Source organism: Rattus norvegicus, chromosome 4 (assembly GCF_021556685.1).
Source record: "Rattus norvegicus strain SHRSP/BbbUtx chromosome 4, alternate assembly SHRSP_T2T, whole genome shotgun sequence".
In the NCBI taxonomy this organism is placed as follows: Eukaryota; Metazoa; Chordata; class Mammalia; order Rodentia; family Muridae; genus Rattus; species Rattus norvegicus.
In genome coordinates, this window is record NC_141537.1 from 100017253 (window position 1) to 100025658 (window position 8406).

An 8406-nucleotide genomic window follows, 5' to 3' on the forward strand; every position below is an offset into this window, starting at 1 on the left:
AGTCCCAGCTCTTGGGAGTGGTGGCAGAAATTCAAAATCATCAACTACTACAAGTTTGAGAACAGTCAGAGTTATGTTAGACCCATAAATTTTCAGGAAAAAAGCAACCCTATGTCTTTAAACCAGTTAGGAAATATTGATACCAACGTATTAGACATAGTTTTAAGTGTTAATGATGAAAACTCATGAAGTTCCACAATAACTTAGGTATTTGAAATAACCTAAAATTTATTATAAAATAATGAAGTTTTATAAGAGTTAGGTGTATTAATTTTATTCGTGGCTAATACTTATTCGAGTCTACATGGTTTTATTTGAACTAATTCAAATGCAGATTGAAAGTTTCCATAAGGAATAAGCAATAAGTGTTCTAATAGGTGAACTTTTGAATCATTTTTAATATATTATCATCTTTGTTTCTTAATTGACTTCAAAAATTACTTTTTTCTGATCAAATCCAGGGTTCATGCAAAACTGTATGACCTTAAACTTTTAGTAGAGGATGACATTGCAGTTCTAGAATTACTGCTTCCTACTTTCAAGAACTGGGACTACAGGAGTTATCACCAGGCCCTGTTCACACAATGCTCTTAAATATTATTTAATATTAGGAAAAAGTCTATCAATTAAGCTAAATCCTAGTATAATATTTTCTTCTTCCTTAGTAGTAAAAATTAGGCTGGATATATATAGATGTGTGTGTGTGTGTGTGTGTGTGTGTGTGTGTGTGTGTGTGTGTTCTCCATATATTTATGTTTGATAGCTTACACATTGTTCTTCTTACTGGTTTTGTTGTATATTCACAGGAAGAAACAGGTTCAGATTCAGTTGATTATTTTTCCTGAAAAGATTACAATTACTATTACTGATTGTTCAACTTTTTCCTGGGCCCATCAATAACAAAGACTTAACTTTGTCTTCATTTTTGCAATCTCTCCAGCAGGGAGAAGACATAATACAGGTCTATCCAATAAAGATCACCAGAGTGTGGGCTGGTATATAGTATCAATCACTGTAACACTAGGAGCAAGAGAAGTTTCTAGTTAGTTTCTTGTTCACTTGTCATCCAGCATTTTCTCCTTGTCTTTACCTACTTCTGTGAGAATGGTCTGGGCACTTTTCATCACTACATTTGTCATGGGAGACTAGAGATCCTAGCAATTCTTTGTGTTGTAGATGTAAAAACACCTGTCCTAGGACAATGGCCCTGAATAATTACCTTCCTTGGCAGAAGGGTAAGTGTAACTCCTCTATCATTTTCCATTCATCCATCATAATCCACTACAGTGTTGCTGAGGCAGCTGGATTGTTTATCATTATAACCTGGAGAGAGGTTGTTTGTTGACATCTAGTAATTTTCAAAGTTAAAATTATAAAAAACATGTGATTAAATCACATTAGCAAATATGGCAGGAAAAGATTCCCCTGAACCACAGACATGGAGTTTGACTTCCACTCTGACCTCAACAGATCATTAAAGGATGTGAAAAGAGAGGCAAGGCTATTGAGCAGTCTTTTTTTTCCATTTTTACTGTTTTTTTCCTTGATTATTGCTAATGGTATTAATCTATTGAAATGATCTATTTCCCTCTACGTTTTCAAATTATTTACTACCAACAGTGAAATAAAGTTACGAATTTGATGGATTCCATATATTTGAGAGTGTGATGTAATTGCTTAATGAAAATATACATGTGTGAATAGATGCATAATAATGGGTATCAGGATATGGGTCATAATTTGTCTCTACTGCAGATTCTTGGATGTACTGCTTTTAGCAAGCACTATAAAACATACTTTAGTCACACTTTTCATCAGTTTTCAGGTTAATTATTTTTAAAATATATTCTAACACTTCTTCTTAATTTTGTCCCCAATATCATATTCAGGCCCCTCATGGATATCATCACCCTGGATGATTTTTACACTCTACAGAATGATTACATATACATGCAAACTCTTTCCAATCAATGGATCATGGAAACTCACACTAAATCCACCATAGCTTTACTCCCAATTAGGATCTACTTGGTACCCATTATGGTATCTCCCTGTGCTTAGCTTCTATCTTCACTTCTGTACATGCTTCTCTCACCAATAGATTCAATCCCTTTGTTCTGAAATTAAATTAAGATTCATCTATTCTTAGTTTCTGGAGAAGGCATGATGCCCATAGCCTATGCAAGAAGAACAATTGTACATTCAAAGACATGGATGATATTACTGATAGAAAACTAATATTCTTTAAAGACAATTAATTGTATTAATATGCAATAACTCAGGTACAATAATGTGAAGCCTCACAGAAATACTGGGCTTATATATAATTCCAGCCTAATCTAGGTAAAGAGCTCATAGGCATAGATGAAAGGAGAGAAACCCATTTATTTCTCTGGTCTTGATGTCAGTAGTGCTTGGGTAGCTTCTCTGTCAAAAGTAGAGTAAAATAAGATTGTTTACCTGAAAAAATTAATGTTATGAAAGCTCCTGTACTTTTCCACAAACAATGTGTTCCAGTAAAATTGTATTAGTCTTTTGGGAATCATTGTTATCAAAATGATTCTTGCTGAGTTCCATGGGGAGTTGTGTAGATCAATCATGCGGATACATCTACAATCTTTTCCATACACAAGGCTTGGGAAAAATTTGGAACAGTGGAGTTGAAACACAGTAAGAACCAAAAGATTAGAGAGTTTACTCTGAGATTGAATCTCCTACGAATATCAGAAGATATACCTGCAATCTCACCTAAATAACTGCCCAAATGTGAGCTGAAAAAAGTAGGACACCACTGAATTTGCCATACTGGATGGGATAAACCCCATATGGTCTCAGTTCTACAAAAAGAAGTATACATAACTGGATAAAGCTAGGAGGTGGAGAGGTCTTCCTCTCCGGGGAAGAGCATAACCAATTGATTGTCTGTATGATAATGATCAACCATAATCAAGCATACAATACTGGATAAAGCTAGGAGGAGGAGAGGTCTTCCTCTCCGGGGGAGAGCATAACCAATTTATTGTCTGTATGATAATGATCAACCATATATATATATATATATATATATATATATATATATGTGTGTGTGTGTGTGTGTGTGTGTGTGTGTGTGTGTGTGTGTATGTATGAGTGTGTCTAAGTACATTCAATTATGCAATAACAGTTAATGGAAAAGGAGGTGATGAATTACAAGTAGAGGAAGAGGGGATATTTGTGGGATTATAGAGGGAAGAAATAAAAGAGACAAAATTTATTATTAAAATTCAATCTCACAAGCAGAAAAAAAAGTTTAATCTATACCACCTCAATAACCTTCGCAGGTAAATATGAATTTGCCCTATAACCATTTATATACTGTTTAAAATTTACTGTAGGTTCCAGGCCCTGCTATAAGAGAAATAAAACAGAAAATCCGATAACGAATATGACAAAAATCGCATCTCATGGCCTGGTGATTCGTTGTTGTTGTTGCTGCTGCTGTTACAAAAGAGGAGCACATTCTCTACAAATAAACCCAAATAAACCTGTACTGGCTCTCTGATCTAAAGCATAAGAGGACCACAGACCTCTAATGAGTCACTGACCTGACCAGTGCCATGGCCATTCCTACAGTTTGCTGATTTACATGTGCCCAGAGGCCAGCCCACTGCTCAGTCGACTTCTTTATAGTCAGGTCTCATCCTGTGCTGGAGTCAGCTTCACACATGTTACACAGAAACATGAATGTGCCCACTCAACTCCTTGGGTTGCTGCTACTCTGGCTTACAGGTAAGGAGACTGAATAAACTGAAAATTTATACAGATCAGTGTGGTAAGTGCTCAGTGGATGGTCTCCATAAATGTTGTCTTTTACCAAGATTAATTGTATGGGAATTGTTTTTCAATTTTCAATCTCAGGTGGTAAATGTGACATCCAGATGACACAGTCTCCTGCCTCCCTGTCACCATCACATGCCAGGCAAGCCACGACATTGGTAATTGGTTAATATGGTATCTGCAGAAACTGGGGAAATCTCCTCAGCTCCTGATCTATGGTGCAACCAGCTTGGCAGATGGGGTCCCATCAAGGTTCAGCGGCAGTAGATCTGGCACACAGTATTCTCTTAAGATCATCAGACTACAGGTTGAAGATATTGGAATCTATTACTGTCTACACGCTTCTAGTGCTCCTCCCACAGTGATTCAGGCCATGACATAAACCACTCAGGGAAGAAGTGAGAGCCCACTCTACTGCAAATGCTTCTATGTTGTCTCTGGCTGCTGAGACTCTTCCCTTAGATTCAATTCAAAGGTCATTGTGATGCTTTTGCATGAGGATCAGAGTAACTTTCATATCCTAATATTTTCTTCCAAATAGAGCATTAAAACAGGGCATACTTCTCATAGTTCCCAAGAAAAAAATAACTTTACACACACACACACACAAACACACACACACACACACACACATAATGGGGGTGGGGAAGAGACGGAGATAGGGAGATAGAAATAGTCCTTGGTCCTTGGTACCACCATCTAAGAATTTGGCAGGTATTTCACATTGTGCTAGGAGGGAAGAAGACTCAGTATGAATACAGCTGAGGAATGTGTTTTTTGCATCTTGATGAGTCTTCTTAAGATTCTGAATACATTAACCATAGGCCCTTTGTTTAAGCTTTTTTTTTTTCCCATCTTTATTAACTGGGGTAGTTCTTATTTACATTTTGATTGTTATTCACTTTCTGGGTTTCCAGGCCAACATTCCCCTAACCCCTCCCCTCCTCTTGTATAAGGGTGTTCCCCTCCCCATCCTCCCCCCAATACCCCCCTCCACCCAAGAATCCATTCACTAGGGGTACAGCCTTGGCAAGACCAGGGGCTTCCCCTTCCACTGGTGCCCTTACTAGGTTATTAATTGCTAACTATGCAGTTGGAGCCCAGGGTCAGTCCATGTATAGCCTTTAGGTAGTGGCTTAGTCCCTGGAAGCTCTGGTTGGTTGGCATTGTGGTTTATATGAAGTCTCAAGTCCCTTCAAGCTCTCTCAGTCCTTTCTCCTTTTCTTTCAAACGGAGTCCAGTTCTCAGTGGTTTGCTACTGGCATTCGCATATGTATTTGCCATATTCTGGCTGTATCTCTCAGGAGAGATCTACATCCAGTTCCTGTCAGCCTGCACTTCTTTGCTTCATCCATCTTATTAAGTTTGGTGGCTGTATATACTACTCATGCTCTTATTACTTATATTAAAACACTTACTTCCTTTAGGTGGCTTTTATTTTCTTTTTCTATATGCATTCTAACTGATGCTGATACCAATAAAATCAGGTATATAGACTTCTGTTCTTATTAATGCCTCTAAAATTGTGCTGATATGGTGAAGTTTTAGGTGTATAGCCACATACTTGTTCCCCAAAACCATGTCTCCCTGCCTGATGCCCCATTTACTACCATGTAGGAAATGGTTTAATTCTCTTAAAACAAACATTCAAAGATTAAATACTTTCTTTTATGAATTACCTCGGTCATACATACATACATTGCTGTCACAGCAATGGAAAAGCAGTTGAGACATTTGCCTTCCTAATAAGGACAGAAATGAACAAACAGGTAATGGAGGAAACCCTCATCCTTTCCATGCATATGAGAGTTGACACAACGGCTGAGAATCATGTCATCAGGAAGCCTTACTTTCAGTAAAAAATGGACTTTAGATTCAAAGAATAATCTGTTCTCAGTGTGGCTGACTGACAGAGCAGCAGCAACTCCATTATCTGAGTGGGAGCACTCATGTCTGTGTGTAACTTGTGTGAGGCTGATTCCTGCTTAGGGCGTGACATAAAATTTGGACATATTAAAGTTCACCTGAACTCTGAACAAAAACATTACGTTGACCTTTATGTCTTCCCAACAGGAAACAGTTGCAGCAGGTGGAGACCACAGAAGGAGAATTGTGGAAGCTCCTGCTCTCCTTCCCTGGGTGGTTTATGCCATGGCTTGAATCACTGTGGGAGGATCACTGCAATCCTGTTGGCAGTAATACATTACAGTATCATCGGGATGTGGGCTGCTGATTTTGAGAGAAAACTGTGTGCCAGATCCACTGCCAATGAACTTGATGGAACATCATCTTCCAAAACATCTGCACCATAGATCAGGAGCTTAGGAGATTTCTCTGGTTTCTGCTGATATCCTGATAACTACCTGCTGATATCCTGACTTGTCTGGCATGTAATTGTGACAGTTTCTCCCAGAGATGCAGATAGAGAGGCAGGAGACTGAGTCATCATGATATCACATCTTGCACCTGATAGTGGAAATTGAAAATAAATTCCCACACAATTTATTCTGTCATATATAAGACGTTTATGGAGACCATGGAGCACTAACAACAGCCATATGTATGACATTCCTGTTATTCAGTCTTCTTCACCTGTAAGCCAGAGCAGCAGCAACCCCAGGATCTGACTAGGAGCACTCTTGTCTGTGTGTGACATGAGTGAGGCTGACTCTAGCACAGGGTATGGCCTGGAGATAGAGAAGTCCTCACATCAGTGGGCTGTGCTCTGGGTATATGCAAACCTTCAAAGGCTAGGAACAGCTGCAGCCAGGTCAGTGATGCATTAAGAGGGCATGACCTCTGCTGGTTGAGATCAGAGACAATATGTGTATATCTGTAGGGAGTATCCTCATCTTAAAAAGAACAGCTCCAGTCTGTGAGTTGCACTTATTTTGATTTCTGTGTGGTTCAATGTAGAATTTCCTTATTATGTTTCCTTTCATGCCATAGGCTCTCAGATATCAGCTAATTCTGGGAAATAAAGAAATAATTATATAGTCCTCTCATAGGTATTTGTAGATGTTATTGAGATGATGCAGCTACTACTTTTTTTAATTTTATTTGTAAGATTCCATTTAATTATGACATTTCGTCCTTTCTTCTCTCCAATTCTTCACAAATATTCCTATTTACTCCATTTTAAATTCATGGCCTCATTTTTCATTACTTTTTTATTGAATGCAAATATGCATTTCTGACTACATGATTATTCCAAGATATCAAATGGTAATAATTCCATATACACTTCCTCACATGTACATTTTCAGGTTAATTATTTGGATCTCATGGATCTAGAGTGTTTTCAAGCCATCATGTGGATACTAATAACGAACCTAGGTCCTCTTCAAGAACAGTAAATCCTCTTAGTTGCTGAGACATCTTAAAACCATTCTTTGAAAATTACAACTTTATGTAGGTTATGGACCTTTATAAACACATTCATGTTTATAATTTCGGCACTTCTCATTGTGTTCTTAAAACTCACCTTCTGTGATGTGTTTTATGTAAGCATGGTAGAAAACATTCACATGCACAGCAATCATATGAAGTGTATTTATTTTCTACAGATGCTTAGACTTGAATTTATTGTTACACACATCCCAGGATCAGAAATGCTTCAGGAGAAAGACAATGAGTATGTGTGCTAAATCTGCCTAACAACTGAGAGTGAACAGATAATCCTTTCTTCTTTTTTTTAATTAATGTTTTAGAGATTCTCACTATATTATAGTTTAACTTTCTAAAGTCTTATCAAAGAAGTTTACATTTAATGTTATGCCAATACTTCCCATTTAAATTTTATCCTACCAATTGACCTCCTTTCATTGTCTTATTGCTCTGGCTAGGAATTTAGGTACTATGTTTTATAAGTAGGGAGAGAGTGGGCAGCCTTGTCTAGTCCCCGATTTTACTGGGAGTGCGTCAAGGTTTCTCCATTTAATTCAAAGTTAGGTACTTGGTTCCTATATCTTGCTTTTATATGTATAGTTATGGGCCTTGAATTTCTGATCTTTCCAGGACCTTTATCATGAAGGTGTGTTGAATTTTGTCAAATGCTCTCTCAGTATCTAATGAAATGATCATGTTTTTTTTTTCCTAGAATTTCTTCATACAGTGGATTACCTTGAAAGATTTCTGTATATTGAACCATCCCTGCATCACTGGGATAAAGCCCAATTGATCATGATGGATGACTGTTTTGATGTTTTCTGAGATTCTCAAAAGAAAATCACACTGCTGCTCACATTGGCAGCACATATACTAAAATTGTAACAATACAGAGAACTAGCATGGCTCCTACTCAAGGATGACACATAGATTCATGAAGCATTCCATATATTTAGACAACTTCTCTAACCTAAATAAAGAGATGCCTTTAAACATACATGAAAACCACAGAAACCAAACAGATGGGACCAGAAAATAAATTCTTCCTATCACACAATAATTAAACCACAAAATGCACAGAACAAAGAAAAGTATTGAAAGCAGTAAGGGAGAAAGTTCAAGTAATATATAAGGGCAGACCCATCAGAATTACACCAGACTTCTCAACAGTCTCTAAAAGTAAAACGATCCCTGGCAGATGTC

General features: G+C 37.5%; 1 non-coding gene across 1 annotated transcript; it reads left to right on the plus strand.

The window, feature by feature from the left end:
- The first annotated feature begins 8052 nt into the window (after positions 1 to 8052).
- On the plus strand, positions 8053 to 8157 carry LOC120102589 (U6 spliceosomal RNA). The gene has a single exon (XR_015687429.1). It is a non-coding gene; the product is annotated as a U6 spliceosomal RNA (small nuclear RNA).
- The last annotated feature ends 249 nt before the right edge of the window (positions 8158 to 8406 follow it).